Raw genomic sequence first — 20723 nt, 5'->3', positions numbered from 1 at the left:
AGCACTGAAGACCCTAATAAAACTTGGCTCATGCTAGTTGGACTTCATTCTTCAAAATTGTGAGCTAAATGAATCTCTTTTTTTTTCTTAGAAGATATCTAGCCTTAGACTTTTATTTTTCATACTAACAGAAATTTTTTTTCTCCTACTTCTCTTCCTCCCTCCCTACTCCCCTCCTATTCCTTCCTTCCTTCCTTCTTCCCACCCTCTCTTCCCTGAAGCATGTAATAATGGGATGTTTTACTAATTGTCACAAGCTACTACTACCTTTTGCCAAAAGAAAACTTCTATCCCTGTCTTCAAGATAACCCAAATGCTCTTGTCAATTGGAAAGTGTAGTTTTCATAAATTTTAAGCACATAATTACTTAATACTATCTAGGTCTATTGAAATATCTTTGTTTTGGTGAAGGAGAATGTCAATAAATATTTGTTATGTCCAAATTCCTGATGATCTTGATTCTTCAAGAAAATCCTAAAATTAACACTACATGTAAATATATATCCCAATTTCTTGAAATGAATTGATGAATACTTCTTACTACATGAGTGATGCTGTAGTTATCTGAATAATTTTTGAAGATAAAATCCCTCAGACTGAAACAAATGGTTGTATAAAGTTCTTCTACCTCCAGGGTTATATCCTTGAAGATTTTTAAATTTTTTTCTTTCTTTTTATTTATTTTAAAGTGACAGACAGAAAGAGAAAGGGGGGGGGAGGGAGTGAATGGGCATGCCAGGGCCTCCAGCCACTACAAATGAACTCCTGATGCCTGTGCCCCCTTGTGCATCTGGCTAATGTGGGTCCTGGAGAATCAAACCTAGAACCAGGGTCCTTAGGCTTCACAGGCAAGCACTTAAGCCATCTCTCCAACCCTATGTCCTTGAATATTTTTCAGTGAACCATGCACAATTTAATAAATTTCTTACTCTTTTGGGTCCTCAGTTTACCTAACTCAAAGAAGAGGAATGGTGCTATATAACAAGTAATGGGAAAAATCGCTGTCAGCTCTGAAATTACTTGTTTATAAAAGGAGTGTTCTGGGCTGGAGAAATGGCTTAGTGGTTAAACACTTGCTTATGAAGCCTAAGGACCCCAGTTCGAGGCTCGATTCCCAGGACCCATATTAGACAGATGCACAAGGGGGTGCATGCATCTGGAGTTCATTTGCAGTGGCTGAAGGCCCTGGTGAACCCATTCTTTCTCCCTCTCTTTCTCTCTCTCTCTCTCTCCCTGTTTCTCTGTCACTCTCAAATAAATAAATAAATAAAATAAAATAAAGTGAATGTTCTCTTTTGTACCCATGGTAGTAGGTTAAACATTATAAATAACCAATATTAAAGTCTTTTGTAAAAATTTCTCTCATCAATAGGTTTCCAAGTATATTTATGACATTTACTTTCCTATATCTCAGTGAAGAATCTACATAGCTTGTGTATCCCAACTGTACTACATGGTCACTTGTTGGGAAGTAGGGCTACACTTGGAGGATAATCAGTAAAAACAGAGTATTGAAATAAAATTTATTATTAATACTTTTCTTTCTATACATGGAGTAACTACTATTTTAAGATGTTAGTTTTTCAAAGTTACATAACTAGCTAGTGATAGTTTTAAAATAAGAACTCCCAATTTTTATCTATTGTACATTACATCTTCCAGCCTCAAATTAGTATTTGAGGTTGTCTTTCATGTAGAGAGGACATGCTATTTGAGCATCTAGGTATAAGAGGTTTTACTAGGAATTAATTTATACATACATACTGATTGTCAGTTAATGTACTTCATAGTAATATCCTTATCATCAATCTATGTAATAGATAATTCTAGAATTTGAAAACCACTTAAAAAACTATGTAACATGGGCTGGAGAGGTAGCTCAGTGCTTAAAGGCACTTGCCTTGCAAGGCCTAACAGCCTCAGTTTGATTCCCCAGTTCCCCATAGAGCCAGATACACAAGCTGATACATGCATCTCAAGTTCGTTTACAGTGGAGGCCCTGGCATGCCCATTCCATCTGTCTTTCTTCTTTCTAGCTCTCTCTGCTTGCAAATAAATAATAAATGAATAAATATTAAAAATGAATAAAACTATACAACATGTAGGACAGTTTTGAGGTGAGAATGAAAAGCACAGACTATAGTCCGAGTTTGAATGCGATTTTAAAAGGTAAAATATGGAGACTGGGGAGATGGCTCAGTGGATTAAGCTCCTGCTGTACAAATTTGAGCCCTTGAAGTCTGGGCATGCTGGCTACGCCTTTAATCTCGCACTTGGGAGGCAGAGGTAGGAGGATCGTTATGAGTTTGAAGCTACCCTGAGACTACATAGTTAATTCCAGGTCAGACTGGGCTACAGTGAGAAACTACTTCAAAAACAAACAAACAAAATAGAGTACTTGGGTTTACAAACTCAAGACCCTCTTGCCCAGTGCTGTGGCAAGCATCAGTCATCTTAGCCAACTATGGATGAGAAGCAAGCTGGAGACAGGGGAAGCCATCTTAAACTGTGGTGGTGGTGGAGGGTGGCTGTCCAACCGGCCTGGTGAAAAAGCAGCAGTGAACAACTTGAGACCCTGCCTTCGAGGAGGTGGATGGCAAGGAATGTTAGCCAGAAGCATTCTCTGACTTCCACATGCATGCTGTAGATCACATAAGCCTGCATACATACACCTGAACACTCACATCCACCCATCTGCCCCACACACATGCACGAGCGCGCGCGCACACACACACACACACACACACACACACACACACACACTAATAAGAAAGGAATTTGAAATACAATTTATGGTCTGGATATAATATGCTTCCTTTAGTGCTACTGGTAAAGGCTTATCAAAAATAATTGTAGGCTTTGCGTCTTGGTGTATGTGCACACTAACAAACTGACAGCTTAAAACATAACAACAGAAGCTTATTGAACCCCATTTCTATTAGCTCATTTCTTCTGCTTTGTTTTTACCATTTTCCACATGTAAATATTGTTTATTTGCACATCTTTTTCACTGAAACACCATATATGAATCCCACTTAAAATATTTGCTTGGAGTTATTTAGAGGTATCTCATTTATGTGCCAGCAGTAATGAAACAGGGAAATAGTCTCCCTTCTCTTTAGTAGCAATCTAAGCTCAGGAAGTTTTATTTTATAGTCAGAATAACAATGGTAGCATTTAAAGCAATCTATTCTCAAGAATGTTAAAAAAAATATGAAGAACATAGGTTGTGTATTGGGTCGTATAGAACAAATTATATGGGAAATCGAACTGCAAATTTTATAGACCTACATTTTGGTGTGTAGATCCTATTCAGTGTTTTAAATGATAGGTGTTGGCAACAAGCAAGCAATTTAATACAATCCAGATAAAGCCTTTCTGTGCTGATATTATTTTAGTGTGGACCAGATTGGAAATATCTTCAGTTATGCTAGTTTATGCAAAATGTTCAGCAGATAAAAAGTGAATTTGTAACAATGGTTCATTCATCCAAGTACTGCTCTTTAAGCTACCAGGTGGCACAGCTGCTGCTGTGAGTGAAAAGGTTTCTTAGAGTCCACCTGGAATTAGGACAGCTGGTTCCTGTGAGCTGATCTGAATCATATGCTGTGGATACCAGGGTACAGCAACTGACAGAGCAAACAGCACATGGCTGTCCCAGCAGCCCAGAGCAAACACCAGTTACATTTCATAGAAACAGGCTGGTATTTACAACAGAGCTGAGCCAAAATGAATATCAGATTGAAGGCAGCACCCCAGGAGGAAAATGCTCTCCCCAAGAGCTACTTGTTCACTGAAGTCCAAGTAGCTTTCACCATTTTTTTTTAAGCTCTCAAATCTGACTTCACTGCATATAAAATTAGTATAGAGGAAAAACTACACAAAGCACTTCTGCATCTATTCATGGATTATTTTTGAATTTTCTGAAAAAAAAAAAAAAAGAAAAAAGAAAATGAAAAACCTGTAATTTCCTAGTTGCCCCTTTGTATATTGTTTGCTTTCAGAGTCAACTATGTTAGTTAGGATCAGGGATAACTTAATTTACTTTCAGTTGCTAAAATACCATTTTCCCCTTAAGAAGAAAAAGAAGTAAAAATAAAACAGACCTACAACTACAGAACATAATTTAAATCTGCAAAAGTTGATCCTATCTCACTGTATGCTGTGCCTTTGTGATACAGATACAGGGAGTCTCCCACAAGGCGATATGGCTACTCACTAGTAAGCAAAATGTCAGCAAGCCTGATCAAAAAGCATTCTTTTGGCTTAATAAGGGGAGCAGGCCTTCTGCTGGGTATCCTTAGATCAGGTCTACCCACATTGGGAGCAGCAGGGGTGGGACTCTGAAGCAGTGAAGTCCTGCCTCAACTTCCCCTCCCCAAGGCGGAATTCTCAATTTCATTTGCATGCTAATGATTCCTTACTCTTCTTTGAAACCACTCCAGGGATCATTTATTATATCCTGTTTCCATAGGAAATGTAACTGAAATTGAACACAAACAATTATCTCATGATAATATCTCATCCAGCACATGCATTTTTTTCTGCCAATGTCATTTATGATGTCTAAGAACATTGCTTAAAATCTGATTTCTAAAGTCAATGTATCCTTACACATGGTGAGTAGTTAGAAAATCAGTGACAATCCAATTCTAGAAATAAAAACTTAGAATCCTATCATTAATATAACAATATTCTGGAGGCATCTATATGTTTATGAATGCCCTGGAGACATAGAAAACTCAGGCTTTATCTCTGAAACATATGGATTGTTACAAAAGAACAACAGAGAAGATAAAGTGACTATAACTTAATGTAAAAGGTGTCCTTTTTACATGTGTTGCAGATCCTCCACTTAAATTTCCATGATCTGGCGCATATTGTACTTTTTAAATTTTTCTGAAACATTTTTAGAATATTATAGTTAAGCAGTATAGAAAATAATAAAAACAAGCCAATGAAATTCTAGCAAGGAACATACTGCCAAGGATGTGTGCTTGGTTGCAGGAAAGCAGTACTACCCATGACTGTCACCACCTAAGAGTCCCCTCAAAATTCAGAATTCTCAGCTATACAGTGTGAAAAATTTTGTCCAATTAGCAATGTCCAAACTGTTGCCTTGCTTTTTTTTTTATTAATGTTTATCTTAAATATCTTTGAGGAAATTTTGCAGAGCCCATCTTGCCTTCATTTCCTTGGATCACTTCTACTGAACACTTGAAGACACCCAGACAATGTGTAACATGATATTTTTTCTCAAGCAATAGAAAATGCAGCTGAATGCTGAATTATCTGAGAATTGTTCACACTAAACCATACTAAATGCTGTAGCCCAATTAAGAATCCTTTTGAGCATGAGTATGAGAGTCTGAATTGAGCTACATTACATTCTTATTGTGATGAGAGGATTATCTTTAAAAATAAAAAAAAGAATTTCCCACAAGTATGGCTTGAAAGAACTGTTAAAAATTGCTGGTATTGAGCTGGGCATGGTGGCATATGCCTTTAATCCCAGCACTTGGGAGGCAGACATAGGAGGATCACCATGAGTTTAAGGGCCACCCTGAGAATACAGAGTGAATTCCAGGTCATCCTGGACTAGAGTGAAACCCTACCACAAAAAACAAACAAACAAACAAACAAACAAAAAATTGCTGATATTACTGATGTAAATAAAATAGTGAAGAGTAATTAATAGTTTGCACTAAATGTATATTGAGTAGTTAATCATGTAAATTCAGTTTTAAAATCGCTTATTTGAAAATCAACGATGCCATGTTTCTCTTGGCACAGCAGAAAAATCAAAGCAAGACTGTTTAATTCTGTGGCTGTTTAGTAACAGGAGGATTTATATGAAATGCCAATTGTGAAATGCTCATCCAACTAATAAAATTAATGGGAAGAACTAAAAGTACAGATGATGATAAACTGGAATAAAATCATTGCCACTTTTGTTTTCCTTAGCTAATAAGGACGACAGTGAGTGAATCCCAAACATTAGAAGCTCCCATTTCTGCAGAGCCCATCTTGCCTTCATTTCCTTGGGTCACTTCTACTGGACACTTGAAGACACCCAGACAAATGCCTAATGAGTTAAATCTCAGAATGGTGAAGCAATGCCACAAGCCAAGAAGTCCAAAGTGTGGCCCATGTGTGTAGACTGAACTGTCTCTTCCCTGTCATTGATGATCTTTCCAGAGATAGCTGACAGATTCAAGGAGGCATGTAGTCACGTAGTAAATATTTGGACTCATGTTTTGTTTGGTAGACACATAATTCCTGTGTATGCTCTTTTAGATAAATTAAGATTTGAGGCATTTTAGAAACATAAACATTTTAAAGAAGACCGCATCTTAGAAAGTAGCCAAGCTAAAGAAAAGTGCTTAAGTTTGAAAATTGCACATATTTCGATAAATGATTTGGAGATGGGAAAATATAAAGCAGATTATACTTTTTCATATATGCTATACCCCAGCCTTCTGCTAGGAAATAAACTATCAAAAAGCACCAGACAGATGAGAAATGCTTCTGATAAATTTCCCAGGATTCTTTGTCCTTCATGTTTTGCTGTAACAACTGTCATTTGTCACTTCTTTGTGGCTGCTGCATTGATACAGGATCTCTCTATGCAACTCCCTATGCAGCCCAGGCTGACCACGGACTTTGGTCCTCCTGTCACAGCCTCCCGAGTGCTAGGATGCCAGGCCCCTGCCACCGTGATACCTGGCTTTATTTATCATTGCTAAAGGAAGATTTAAGCCATGGTGTAGAGGTGTAGATATTTCTAGAAAAAAGAAAATACTAACACTTGATTTTAGGCATATAATCCCAAAGAAGAATGTAGTTGTCTATCTTACCAAGATGTCCAGGACTTACACACAGTGCACCGACTTCATTAGGATTATATTTAAAATGCCAAGCCCTCAAAATGGTTAACATTCTAAGAGGGGTTCTGCCTCTCTTATTTCTCCCAATTTATTTATCTGAGCATTAAAAAGATACCTAAGGAACTCAGATTGGGGTGAAGAAATTTATATTTAGACATCCTTTCCAAAAGCAATGAAGGAGAAGAGGAAATTTTGATCATTCCTAGGTTAATCTCTAAAATTCCTATTGAAAGGTTACAAAAAGTTCAAGTGGAAGCAATTATTATCTCAGCACACCAGAAACAGTCCTGGACCCTACCCTGTCTGTGGTCATACAGAAGTAGATTCATTGTCAATTATGTAGGAGGAGAAGATATTTCTGAGAGAGCAAGCCCAGGCTGTGAATTATTTGCTTTGAAACACCTTCATAGTCTCTTGCTCAGAAATTCTGGCCAAGACAAAAGCAAAAAAACATGCAGCAAGTTCATCCCAAGCATACTGTCAGGTGAACACTCATAAAATGTTTATCAGCTTACAGATAAAATTTTAAAATGTACTAGACTATCCTCCTCCTAAATGGAGGAAGGAAATGTAATAAACAAAGGGTTCTTCATTAGTTCCTTAAACTTACCGGAGCTACCACATCGATCTTGAGGTTCTAAATACCATCAGTCCCAATGGGAGTTTTCACTAACATGCAGTTTGGTATCAGGTACATATAAATTCCCAGAAGACTTGTATCCTAAACTTTTTGTCATTTTCCTGACCCACCGTGGGTTTATTTTTAAGCAATAAACTGAATTTTCAAGCTTTTCACTAATAAGCCCCCTCCAGAGCTCAGTCAAGGCTCTATGTCATAGGTTCACATGGTTTACGACTTTATAAAATTTGCAATAGCTAGATGTTAATTTTTGTATTGTTTTTAAAGAAACTCTTCCCAAACACTCCATTGGGTATACACGTATGGTCACCATTGCAATCCCTATTTCTGAAAATGCTCTCTGAATTTCTTCTTCAGCAGCCACATTCATCCATGAGCAGCCAGTCACCCCACATATTCAAGAGCTTTCTTAAAATATCCTCTCTAATGGAGAACATTCATTTCATGATTCTGCAGAGCCAGGATTCATATGCTGCAAGGTTCCGGATCACAGAGCTTCTAAATTCAATGTACTCTCTCCTCTTTGTGAGGCTTGTGCTAATTGATTCTACCACAGGTCCTTACCCTGGTGATAATTCTCAGCTGTCTTGAGAAGCTCTTTCCACACTCCATGGTTTGTGTTCATTAGTGTCATTCAAACTGCTTAGGTGTGCCTGGATCAGTGCCAAGACCTCACACCACAGACACCATTGAGCACACAAGCATTATAGTTGCTGTCATTCTCCAGATCTGCAATCATGCCTCTACAGAACTTGAGGTATCATACAATTACACCTGAACCTCACCAAGCAACATTTATCATATAAACTTAAACAACAACAACAATAACAACAAAAACTCTTTCTCTGAGTTTTTCTGTTCTTTCATGATTCTCTTTCTCTAGTTCCCTAATTGAATCATTACTTTTACTTTTTTACTTTTGTATATCAACACTTTAAGTATTTTTTTAATTATTTGAGAGAGAGAGAGAGAGAGAGAGAGAGAGGGAGAGATGGAGAGAGGGAGAGAGGGAGAGAGGGAGAGAGGGAGAGAATGGGTACACCCGGGCCTCCAGTCATTGCAAATGAACTCCAGATATATGTACCACCTTGTGCATCTGGCTTATGTGGATCCTGGGGAATCAAAAATTTGTTCTTTGGCTTTACAGGCAAGCATGTTAACTGCTAAGCCATTCCTCCAGACCTGTATCTCAATTCTTGATACTTTGCAAATTTAGTATGTTCTTTGAAGCAAACTAGATATGGATCTGAATCTTGTGTCACTTACTAGGTATGTCCCAAGTTATTCAAACTCTCCTAAGCCCTACATCCTTTACTTAAAAGGAAGACAGAACTTCTTCTTTGTGCTATAAGTATATTTTGTAAGAATATTTGCAAAGACCCTAGCATAACACTCATCTTATGATAAATATTCAGGCCACAGCTAGTATTTATATATAAAATTAGGAAGATAAAAACTAAAAAAGAAACATCCCAATTAGCTACATATTGATCCTAAATATAACCTTTGCTTTCTTCTGCTTCCATAGTATCATTGCAACTGTTCTATCTGCTCCTAAGTCATCATGTATATTTTCATGCTATCTCTTGCTTATGATTTATGTTCATTCTATGGAACTGTCACATGCTCAAGCAGATTAATAACTCTGAAAAGCCGTACTGTGGTGCTTTAAATATATGTTCCTGATAGACTTAGGTATTTAAAATTAAATTTCCTCTTTAAGTCTCCTGCATCCTTCTAGGGGTGTATCATTGGGCCAGATCTTTAGTTAATCTCCATTAGGTGTCTATAGAGCCACTTTGAGCTCTGGCTGCTGGTACTTGCTGGTGTTGACTTTTCTTCTCTCTGCTTAGGATGCATACTGGAGTAAGCTAGCTTCTTTTTCCATGATAGAACTTCCCCTGGATTGTGTAAGCCTGAAATAAAGTCTTTCCTCCAATAAGCTATTTCTGGTTGGATGGTTGTCCCAGCAATGAGAATGTAGTTCCAAACAAAAATTTGGTACTAAGAAGTGGGGTTATTGCCACAATGAATCTATTTAGGTTTTGGTCTTTTGTAATATATTTGTGGGAAGAATGTGGAAGGATTTGGACTTTGAATTGGAGAAGCCTCGGTGGACTATTCTGGTGAGAGTTTGAGAATGTTAAATGCAAAGGAACTGTGGACTGTGAAGGCTTGGCTTAATGAACTCTAGTGGGGAAAGAGAGAACGCTGTTGAAGCTGGGTGGCGGGTAGAAAGGCTGGCTATGGGCTCAAGAGATGCCTTAGTCATTAAGATGCTTGCCTGCTAAGCCTAAGGACCCACGTTTGATTCTCCAGGTCCCACGTAAGCCAGATGCACAAATTGAAGCAATTATGCAAGGTTACACATACACACAAAATGACATTGAAGTCTAGGATTCAATTGCAGCACCTGGAGGCCCTGGCACATCAATTCTCTCTCTTGATCTTGCTCCCACTCCCACTCTTTCTCACATAAAAAAAAGGGAAAAAAAGCAAGTCTGTCGGCTAAGTGGCTAAGGCACTTGTCTGCAAAGCCTACTGAGTTGCTCCTGGGCTCAATTCCCCAGTGCCCATGTAAAGCCAGATGCACACAATGGTGTATACATTTAGAATTCATTTACAGTGGCTGGCAGCCCTGGTGTGCCCATTCTGTCTGTTTGTTTCTCTTCTGTATCTCTCTTTGCTTGAAAATTAAAAATAACTAATTAATTAATCAAAATAAAATAAAAAGCTGCTTGTGTACTGCCCATGCCCCGAGAATGTGATAAAAATTGAGTTTAAAAGTAATGAACTGGGACTGGAAAGATGGTCTAGTGGTTAAGGTGCTTGCCTGTGAAACTGAAGGACTCATGTTCAATTCTTCAGGTCCTGTGTGAGCCAGATGCACAGTGATACAAACACACAAGGATGCAAACATACACAAGGGGGTGCATGCATCTGGAGTTCAACTGCAGTGGCTGGAGGACATGGCATGGTTATTCTCTATCTCTCTCTCTCTCTCTTGCTCTCACATTAAAAAAAAAATAAAGAAGTTAGTCTGTTGCATTTGCCTCAAGAAGTCAACATTATATATTGATATACTTATCTTGAAAGTAATACGTACTCGCTGGGGAGGTTGCTCAGTGGTAGGACACTTGTTTAGCAGGTCCAAGACCCTGAGTTTGATCCTTAATGCTAAGAAAAGGAAGGACTAATTACTGACTTAATAGCCAAGATAAATCAGTAAAGGAATATTAGAAGCAGAGTAGGAGACAAAAGACAGTGTGCCATTGTGGTGAAAAATGCCTCTAGGAGAATTTAAAACAGGCTTCAGACCACTGGGACCTATGATTTCATATGTGGACCTCAGTTTCCACAGATACAGCATAGATAATTGAATAGTCAAGAAATAAGAATAGTTAAAATAATAAGTAGGAAAATACAGAAAAAATGTACAAGCTTAAAATTAAAGTTTTCCAGAAATTAAATAAGCTAATGAATACTGGGCATTAAATATAAGACTTTGGATAAGATATCACATATTTTTATTATATGAGGTATCACCTAATATTATTTACTTTTTGAGTAACTATATAGTCAAATAGCAATTTACTAGAATTAAAGAATAAAGAGTAATTTCAATTACAAATAGCCAGCTCTCTAGTACAGAAGCCCGACACTGGTCCCATTTAAAACTACACTATAGCAGATTCTCAGAGAGTTTGAATTATGTATACTTACACCTCTTCAATATGCTGAGGATCTGAGGCATTTTGTTCTTTCAGGGAGGGAAATGATTATATTATTAAACAATGACTGTGATTATTTCTGGGAAAAGCAATCTAAATTGGCTGTGGATTCAACTTCCAATTTCTTTTCCCCTCTAATTTTCAGGGCTTATTTCTTCACAACATAGAATATTTTATAGAAAGAGATATGGTCATTGTATTTGGACATTTTCCCATAGGGATTTTGCCATCTCTCAATTCAGCTTTTACACAAGTGTAACAAGAGGCTAGTCCAAAGCCATTCATTTACAGTAAAAACTACAGATCCAAAACTAATCACTCTTTAGGACACTCTGTATGTCAGAATTCTACACTAAGACAGCAACTTTTCATCTGGGCAGGTGAGTGAGGGAACGGACTGAAACACAAGATGCGTGTGATTAGGGTGTGTTCGAGTGCAGAAAGTGTACAAAGGGAAGCTGATGAGCAAGTCCACCCCCCACTATCCACGGCCATCTTCTCTGTTCCATTTCATGGGGTAATCAAAGGATATTCTGAACCTCTCAAAATGCCATCAATCCTTATTGAGAATGAAATGGAACAACTCTCCCTCAAGCCTTTGCAGAAGCAATCAGCGTAACAGGCTGGCCTGAACAGGGAGCTGTGGCAGACAAAGATGGATTTATAAAATAAATAAATAAATAAATAAGTACATAAATTAAGTAACCTCTTGAAAATCTGAATAGGAAGTTGATGATAATATCCCAATTCCATTCTGTAAAAAGTGAAGAAACTCATAATCGTGCTAGCTAGGTCTTATACAATAAAGAATAGTTTTTCTTTCTTTCTTTCTTTTCTTTTCTTTTTTTTTTTTTGATGAGATGTTTCAATAATTTACAGCAGATCTGTGAAACTTGTGGTAATAATACCAAGAAATAACCATCTAAATGTCATAGATACAACATTCATTAACATGGTAAATCAACTCATCCTTTCCAGCTGTCCCTTTCCCCCCTTTGCTTCCTTTTTGAACTTGGCGTTTTCACTTCAGAATTATTTGAAAAAAGAGCAGAAGGCTCTCCCTCCTATTCAGAAGCCTCTTGCTACTGATGACAATGGCTCAAGTGTACAATAATATCATAATGATTTCTGAGATGTACTTGAATGCCAGACTCTTTCTATGCAACACTATTGTATACTCTGTCTTTCTCACTTGTAGGACCATGATTGAAGGTTTCCAATAGTTACCAACAGTGAGCTAGAGATGCTCAGTTGTTAAGGTATTACTTCAAAAGCCTAAGGACCTGGGATCTATTCCCCAGTACCCATATCAATACAGATGTACAAAGTGGTGCATGAACCTGGAGTTTGCAGTGGCTAGAGGCTAGAGTGTGCTCATTCTCTCTATCTGCCTCTCATAAATAAATGAATAAATAAATAAAATCTATAAAAATTATTTAAAAAAAAAGAAATTGTTACTATTAACAGACACCATGTGCTCTCCATGACCTCATAGGCAGGTCCATTTGCTAGAGTCACCAGATCTGACATTACTTGGGCTTTAGAGTAGCCAAATTCTTAACCAAGTTACACAATCATTTATGAGGTTAGAAATCCCAGAGCTTACAGGATGGTCTGCAAATGTTCTCTGCATTCTTTAAAACACACTCTTTCTATTGCTTCCTTTTGTGAATGGTACAAGGTCGAAGTGAATCTCATGTTTTAGACTGTATTTGCTTCCTGTAGTAGGCTTTGAAAATGGGGAAGAAGGAGCGTATTTTTCAAAATATTATTTCACAAGCAAGAGTGAAAAAAAGTTTTGTAAAAGTCGTCTCAAATATTTTTAATAAGAACAAATTAAAGGAACTAGAAATAATGTATCAATTATCATCAAATGAACATCATTTAAATAATTAATAGGTGGGTATGTTTTGTTATTATTTATTGGTGATGGCATGTTAACTTTTATTTTACCAATGAAAGTTAAAAGTATAGATGATCAATAAGACTGATCTGTGTTCAAATCTCATGATCTGGCCACTTCTCTGTTTTTTTCTTGGCTTTGGCCAAGAGGGGAATAGCTATGCTTTCCAATTACCCTGGCTGGAATGTTGAATGTAATACTTCTATAAAGTTCAGAGCAGAGCCTCTCATGGAACTATGTGGTCAATAAATAATAGCTAACTTTAGGTTTGCATCTGAAATTTTGATATATTTGTTAAACTCATAAAGATCATTTTATGGTCAAGTATATAATTGCTGAGTTCAAACACAGACACCACTCACCCTGCTTTTCTGCCTAGATTTTGGCTAGATCAATTCCATTTGATCCTCTAAAGCATTAACTCTTGATTACAGGGAGTCTCTCAGAAGCATAAACAGAGGCGGCAGAACAACAGCAGGGGCCCTCGCTTCTCATTGTACTCCCAGCAGGAGCCTTTTAAACCCGTTGATACCAAATCTCATTAGACTTGAAGTAAAATCAAGATTTCCATGGTTTGTGCCAGTAAAAACAAACTGACAGAACCAATCAAGGATTGAATTCTAGGCTAAGGCTTGAGGGAATAGAGTTAAGGGCTTCACACCTCACTCTTAGAATCAAGGATCTGGGCTATGAATTTTATCTCTTCTGGTATCAGATTATGTATCCATAAAATCAGAAAATGTGTATGAAGCAATCATTAGAGTCCCTTCCAGCTCTGACACTTAATGAATGAATAAACAATCATTTATGCATATACCTCATAAATAAATAGCACGTTTCACTGGTGCAGAGTTCCTTAAACCAGGTATAAAGGACAGTCATAGTGGTGATATTTATATTCAGAGAATATACAATTAAGAAACTGTCCAGGGGCTGGACAGATGGTTTAGTGATTAAGGTATTTGCCTGTGAAGCCTAAAGATCAATATTTGAGTCCCCAGAACCCATGTAAGCCAGATACACAGGGTGGCACATGCATCTGGAGCTCATTTACATTGGCTGGAGGCCCTAGCCTGCCAATATTCTCTCTCTCTCTCTCAAATAAATAAAAATAAATATGTATTTTTAAAAGAAACTGTCAGAAAAGGACATAATACAAAGATCAAGAAAAAAGAGGAAATGACAAGGAAAGGAGAAAATATTATTTTGAGGATGTGGTAAGGAAAGCATGGTTCAGCGTGTCAATTCAAACCTGGAACTTTAAAAACAAGAGATAACATTTTAACTTTTTTTTTTTTCATAGTTACTAGCAACCATTTCTCCTTCATCAACTCTGAGGACAGGAAGTCTCAATACAATATATATATATAAAATCATACAGAATAAAAGAAGATCTTAATATCTCTGTAATTTCTAAGAACTTGGCAGGAAAAACTGAACATAATTTGCTATTCCATTCCTATTTTAAAAAGAACTGAATCTATAACATATGAGAAATGGCCCTTTGGTAAAACAAATTGGCCACACTTCCAAACTAAAATAGAAAGTACCAAAATGATGTATACTTGGAGACACATCAACACAGGGATAATGCTTGTGGCTCTGGGTAATTTGGGGCATGTGAGCTAGAGAAGAGTGGAAAATAAATTGCAGGGACTGGTCAACTGGAATGACCAAGGCACTTCCTAGAATAACTGTTCAACGATCATTCAAGTGTTAGGAACAGTGGGATTATATATCACATAAAGAGAGATTTAATAAAACATATATCACTCAACTTTTTCCCATTGATGAAAATATTATAAAAGTGCTCTCTAAACATTGAAGGCAGACAAAGAAAAGGCATGGTGTCAATAAATGATCAGGTACCAAGGCTGATCATTAATATTACCATCCTTTATTGCAATATAAATGCCTTACTTAAAACTTAAAAAAATAAGTGAACTACAGCACTACGCAGTGTAGAGAGCATGGAGGTGTAGCTTCATGATGCAGCACTTCTCTAGCAACCCTAAAGCTCTAATTTGATCGCCAATACCAGAAACAAAACAAAACAACAACAAGGGAAAAAAAAGTGGAAAAAAATAATGGGAAAATAAAAAAAAAATAAATTGATCCAGTTGAAACAAAAAAGCCCTGGATATCAGAAGTTGGGGAGAGATTATGGTTACTTTTTCAAAGGGTTGAAGACTTCTGAACTATATTGATGGCAGAAGAAAGAGAAGATAGGAATATACAAGCTGCTTTGCAGAAAGGTCCCCAAAGCATTTTGGTTTGAATTAGAATATTTAAAGAAGACCAAGAGACTTCAAAATCACAATTTAACAATTATAAGAAAACAGTAAGAAAATCAACTGATCTTTGCTGATAAAAAAAAACCTTCTTGAGCCCATGCAATATACAACTATTATTAAAAGTAGGTTTTAAAAAAATAACTGAAAACGGGAGGAGGAGATGGCATGGTGGCTAAGACTCTTGCCTGTGAAACCTGAGGACCCATGTTTGATCTCTCTCCAGTTCCCACATAAGCCAGACACACAAAGGTGACACAGGTGTCTGTAGTTCGATTGCAGTGTTTGAGGCCATAGCATGCCAATTCCCTCTCTCTCGCATGCACACTCTCTCTATCTCCAAAAACATAAGTAAATAAAATAACTGATAACACTTTTTTTTTATGAGGGAGTTATGATTTATCTGACACAGTTTAGCTCCCTTCCTCTGAAAGGATCTCTGTTCCCAACCTAATAATTCTCCCTTCACAAAGATACAGCTAAAGTGACTTCTTGCCTCCTGGCCTGATTTGATTTTCTTTGCCTTTTTCCTATTATACGTGGTGTTTTTCTCAGAATATCATCTCCTCAACTAGAATTTAACTCTCAAAAAGAAGAAACTCTGTCTCCCAGCTTTATCCTCATTGCCCAACAGAGTCTAGCCCATGATAAATATGCAAATATATCAATTTATTTAATCTATTTCAAATATATTAATTAGTTTATGTTGGTCATAATGTATTAAACAATTTAAAAGGTAACTTGTTAGGTAGAACCTACATTGAAATAAAAAGTAGCTAGAAATAGGGAATTTAGTAAGAAGGCTACTATTTTTTGCTTAATAGATCAAAACACACACACATGCACACACACGTACTATGTCAAGGATAAACTGCAGGAAACCTTGATAGATTTGTGGGGGGAATGTAAAACCAATATCCCCTGAGACTACAGTCATTTATCAACAAGTAGTAGCCATTGTTAAAATTGATATTGATCCCTGTTAAATTGCAATGAGTAACCTTGCTGTATCATCACAACATCCCCTCTGTGGCATCCAGTATGAGATGTTTCCTTCTCATGTTTCTGTGGGATTCTCTGTTCGCTATCCAATCACTTAAGGAAAGAAACTGGGATCTTTTTCCAAACAAGTATTCTTTAGTATGAAATACATATAAATGCCTGAAATACGATTTTCAGAAAAGGCAATGTGATAAGCCAGTTTTCACTTTGGAAGGAGATTATGCATGATCTTGTGCAATATACTAATTTCTGTAGAAGTTGAGTCAGTGATGAGAGCTAAGTAAGTGATATGCTCAAGCCAAGAGTGTCAGGGCGATGGACCCACAATGTGGTTCCTGGTTCCCTTTTTAGCTTTCTTTATTTATATTACCATTAAGAGAATGAGCATATTAGCTCAACCGGTAGCCAGCAATTGGCATCAGTGCAACTAACTTCCCTCTTTCAGGCCCTCTGTTATTTTAGGGATACAAATTCCATATGGAATTAAAATCTGAACTTAACATCTACATCTGCTTCTGTAATTTTTAAGTTTTATAAAATTTACCTTGTCCAACTTTCTTAAACATGAAAAGTAAATTCTACCCCATAGAACTTCATTAAAATGCTAAAATTAATTTAAAAGACTTATCATAGTGGCTGCTGTTTAGGAAACACTCAAAAAGTTTCAGCCAATGCTGTTACTGCTACTTTTATTATTTTTAAAATAAGGGCAATGATTTTGATTTATTAAAGTACAAAACCAAACCTAATTGCAATTCTCATATTTTCAAATATCGGTACTAATAACAGCATCACTGTTTCTGCCACCATCTAGCTATGATTTGAACTTTTCTATTTTACTTTTTAGTTATCAGCTCTTCTTGAGGGTACAAAAAAACTTTCGTTTTGGAGTATAATAACATTTTTTTCATAGGTAAGAAAAAATGTAGTTTCCATATTCATTTCTCTTTTATCTTTTGTTTATTTTAAAGTCATGGTCACACTGTGTAGCCCAGGCTAGTCTTAAACTCACCATGCAGCCCTGGCTATGACAGACTTTGCAGTAACCTTCCTGCCTCAGCTTCCCAAGTGCTGAGGTTACAGGCATGCACCACCGCACCCAGCCCCATCTTTTCTCTTTTTTCGTCCAGTTGATAGGGGTAGAAGCAAGGTAGCCTTCTTTGGTAGGTAGCTCAAAAGACTGTAAATGTCAGACTGTCCTGCTGAGAATAGGCAGCAGCAGATGGATGGGGAGGGCGGGGAGGGAATCAAAGGGTGGAAAACAGTAATCCGGACCCAAACGGCAATGGTACCATAAAATTCTACTTCCTAAAAGACAGACCAAATGGCTGAACCTTCACTAGACCCTTACAGGAAACACCAGAACCACAAGACACTGGAGAGGATAGGATCAAGACTGACCTAAATCTCTACATCTTCCCTCCCTCCCTCTCCCCCTCTCCCCTCTATCTCTCTCCTCTCTAACTCTTGTATATTAGTTATGTTTTTCCTCAATTTCTTAGTGGACACTGACCTGTAACCCCCACTTCCAGCTTGGGGCTACCATCCACAATGAGCTTTTGATCAGAGAAACCTACAAGGTTTCCCAAAACAATGACAGACTTCTGTCAGAGTACTTGATGACCCACCAAAGGCCAGTGGTAAGACCCTATTGCTGGAGACTCCATACGCAGCTGACGCGAAAAATGGAATGACATGGCTAGAAGCCAGGAGAGAGTCAGTCCCCAGACAGTCAGCATGTCTAGTGCCAGAAGGCGCTACATAGGTGACTGGGGGAAATGACCAATATCTGTCCAAGCAACACATTGTTTAACCTAATTAGCAACAAATAACCGGATGTGATGCCCCCACAAGTGCAATAGTGGTACACAGCCATGGTGAGAAATCAATTGCTCTTGATTTGGCTAACTGATTCACTCAGTGGTACTAGACCCATAGCTGGAGCTGGGAAACAAGTCAGAACCATACCCAAACACAAGCCCACTCTACAATATCAAGCTGCCGTCAATCACAGGGTATAAGAGGGCCTAAACCTATCATACTGTCTATCAAAAAAGTAAGTGTTATCTCAATTTTCTGGGTGCTAACTTACTCTCCGTTGGAGAATCTGCTTCTCTTTTCCAGATAGATGCAGATCCTAAGAAGAGAGCTGCCCCAACATACCTCAAAAGGGGCCCAACTGAAACTAAGGACAACTGGCGAAATAAGCAAGGGTGATGTTTTCCTGTGAACCGGATACCAGCACAAAGGGGAAGGAGATCAACGCAGAGAAAAATCAACTCCTACCAAATCAGAGAGCCAGAGCCTCAGAGGCCCCCAACACCTTAGCACTGAAGCAGACCAAAAATGAACCCAACATGGCTCAGGGAAATTTTGCGGAAGAGGGGTCGGAAAGAATGTCAGAGTCACATGTTGGGTCATGATTTGCAGAGACATTTATCATACCAATAACTGGGGGCTAACTCCACAATGCAGGACCCATTTTCATTAACAAGGAGGGTCTAATGGGAGGGGGTAGATCACAGATGAGCCTAAATAATGGTACCAAACTGCCTGTATTTACTGAAAAGAAAACTAATAAATTAAATTAAAAAAAAAAAAAGAAAAGAAAAAAAACATAAATGTCATTCAGGATGGCAATCAGGGGCAACCCTCTGCCCTCCTGGTTCTTCCTCATTCTAGGGAGTTTTTTTTTTTTTTTTTTTCCTCCCACTCTCTCAGAGTCTGAGCTTTGCTCCTTGACCCACCAAACAATTAAAGTCTTTATTTAAACTTAACCAGTGAACTCATTCCAATTCAAATGCATCATTTACATATAGGTACAGACCAGCCAAACTCCTTCTTAGTACATTAACACCCTGTTCCAGAATGCTGGCCAAACACCCATTTTTCTGGGTCCTCTTCCTATTGTAGAGAGTGTTGGCCTTTATTTTCACTTGCAATAAAGTCATGTTTGCCTTTCAACTAACCTCACTGGTCCTTTTTTTTTGTGTGTGTGTGACCTGGGGACAACAAACTTGACCCTGAAAAGCCAGTGAGATAGTTTCTCATAAAGTGTATCACATCTTGCACACACCTTTTAAACTCCTACCTCCACAGTGAGCAAGAAGGAGATGCAGTTTATGAGAAAATCAGGTAGAAAATTGATGCTAAGAAAAAAAAAATCAAGGAAATAACCGTTACAATGACTTCAAAGCCACAGTGTAGTGCAGATGGCTTATATAAGACCTCTGCTCTTTCCCTGGCAGGCTGTGTGACACCCATGTAGTCATTGAACTTCTTTGTGGCAAAGTTGTAAGAAGAGATAATAATAAAAGAACACCATATGGTTGTAAGTACTAAGAGGGTTAGCGTGTTTGTTTTGACTAGTAAACACAAGGTAAGTATTTATTTTTGCTGTCAAGAAATAATAAACCAAGAAGCATCATTTTATAGAATGAGCTGTAATTTGAAATTTTTCTTTCACTTATGGCCATTCTACTACTTGAGATAATGTTCTGAGGTAGAGAAGAGACTAAGAGGAAAAACTCTTCTCAGAAAATTATCAAGCATCATGTTTCTTTCTGTGAGTGGAAGAAACTGATTATAGACTTAAATTTACTGAGCCTTCATGCTCCATAACGGGCAAGGCACTCTTGATTACAGAGCTCATCACACTGTGCTCTGACTCTGCCCTTTTCATTTGTTGGGCACGGCATGAAGGCAGGAGTTGGGTCGAATTTTTTGAATTTCAAATGTGCGCTAATATTTCACATGCAGAGATACTTGCATGCTGACATGTGAAAATTTAAGAATAAATAAATGGAGTTGACAGCCTATCATGAAAAGTGGATTTAATATTTAAAATTCAGTGTGACTTTTTCCGGAGCTTCTTTTAAACTTTACCTATATCAGAAAAGATTCATCTCTTAACATGAGTGATTTCATGCATTGTGCAGCTTTGTGTGTTTGTATTTTACTTGACAGGGAAAGTTAATGATTCATAAATGAATGAAAGAAAGTTGTAATACAATAATAATAAATCCTATTATTTTTAAAAGAAATAACAATTCAATTCCTACTTGATAAGGATTCTTAATACTATATAGGCAGTTTTATTAATTCAAATTTTTTACTTAAGATTTATTTAACATGAAATGGAGAAATATTTTTTGTGCTGTTGAAAATATCTCAGAGTACATATGGCATTGGGCATGTCTTCCTTCCTTTCGTATTTTCTGCAAGATTTTTTCTTTTAAATATAGACATCATAATGATTAGTTCTGTGGT

At 37.4% G+C, this 20723-nt stretch overlaps 1 protein-coding gene across 7 annotated transcripts in view; it reads right to left on the bottom strand.

The window, feature by feature from the left end:
* Erbb4 (erb-b2 receptor tyrosine kinase 4) overlaps positions 1 to 20723 on the bottom strand; it is a 1092347-nt gene that overhangs the window by 18138 nt on the left and 1053486 nt on the right. The window lies entirely within an intron of this gene.

This window comes from Jaculus jaculus, chromosome 4, assembly GCF_020740685.1.
Source record: "Jaculus jaculus isolate mJacJac1 chromosome 4, mJacJac1.mat.Y.cur, whole genome shotgun sequence".
In the NCBI taxonomy this organism is placed as follows: Eukaryota; Metazoa; Chordata; class Mammalia; order Rodentia; family Dipodidae; genus Jaculus; species Jaculus jaculus.
The sequence above is the reverse complement of the archived record's forward strand: the minus strand, read 5'-3'. Positions and strand labels throughout refer to the sequence as shown.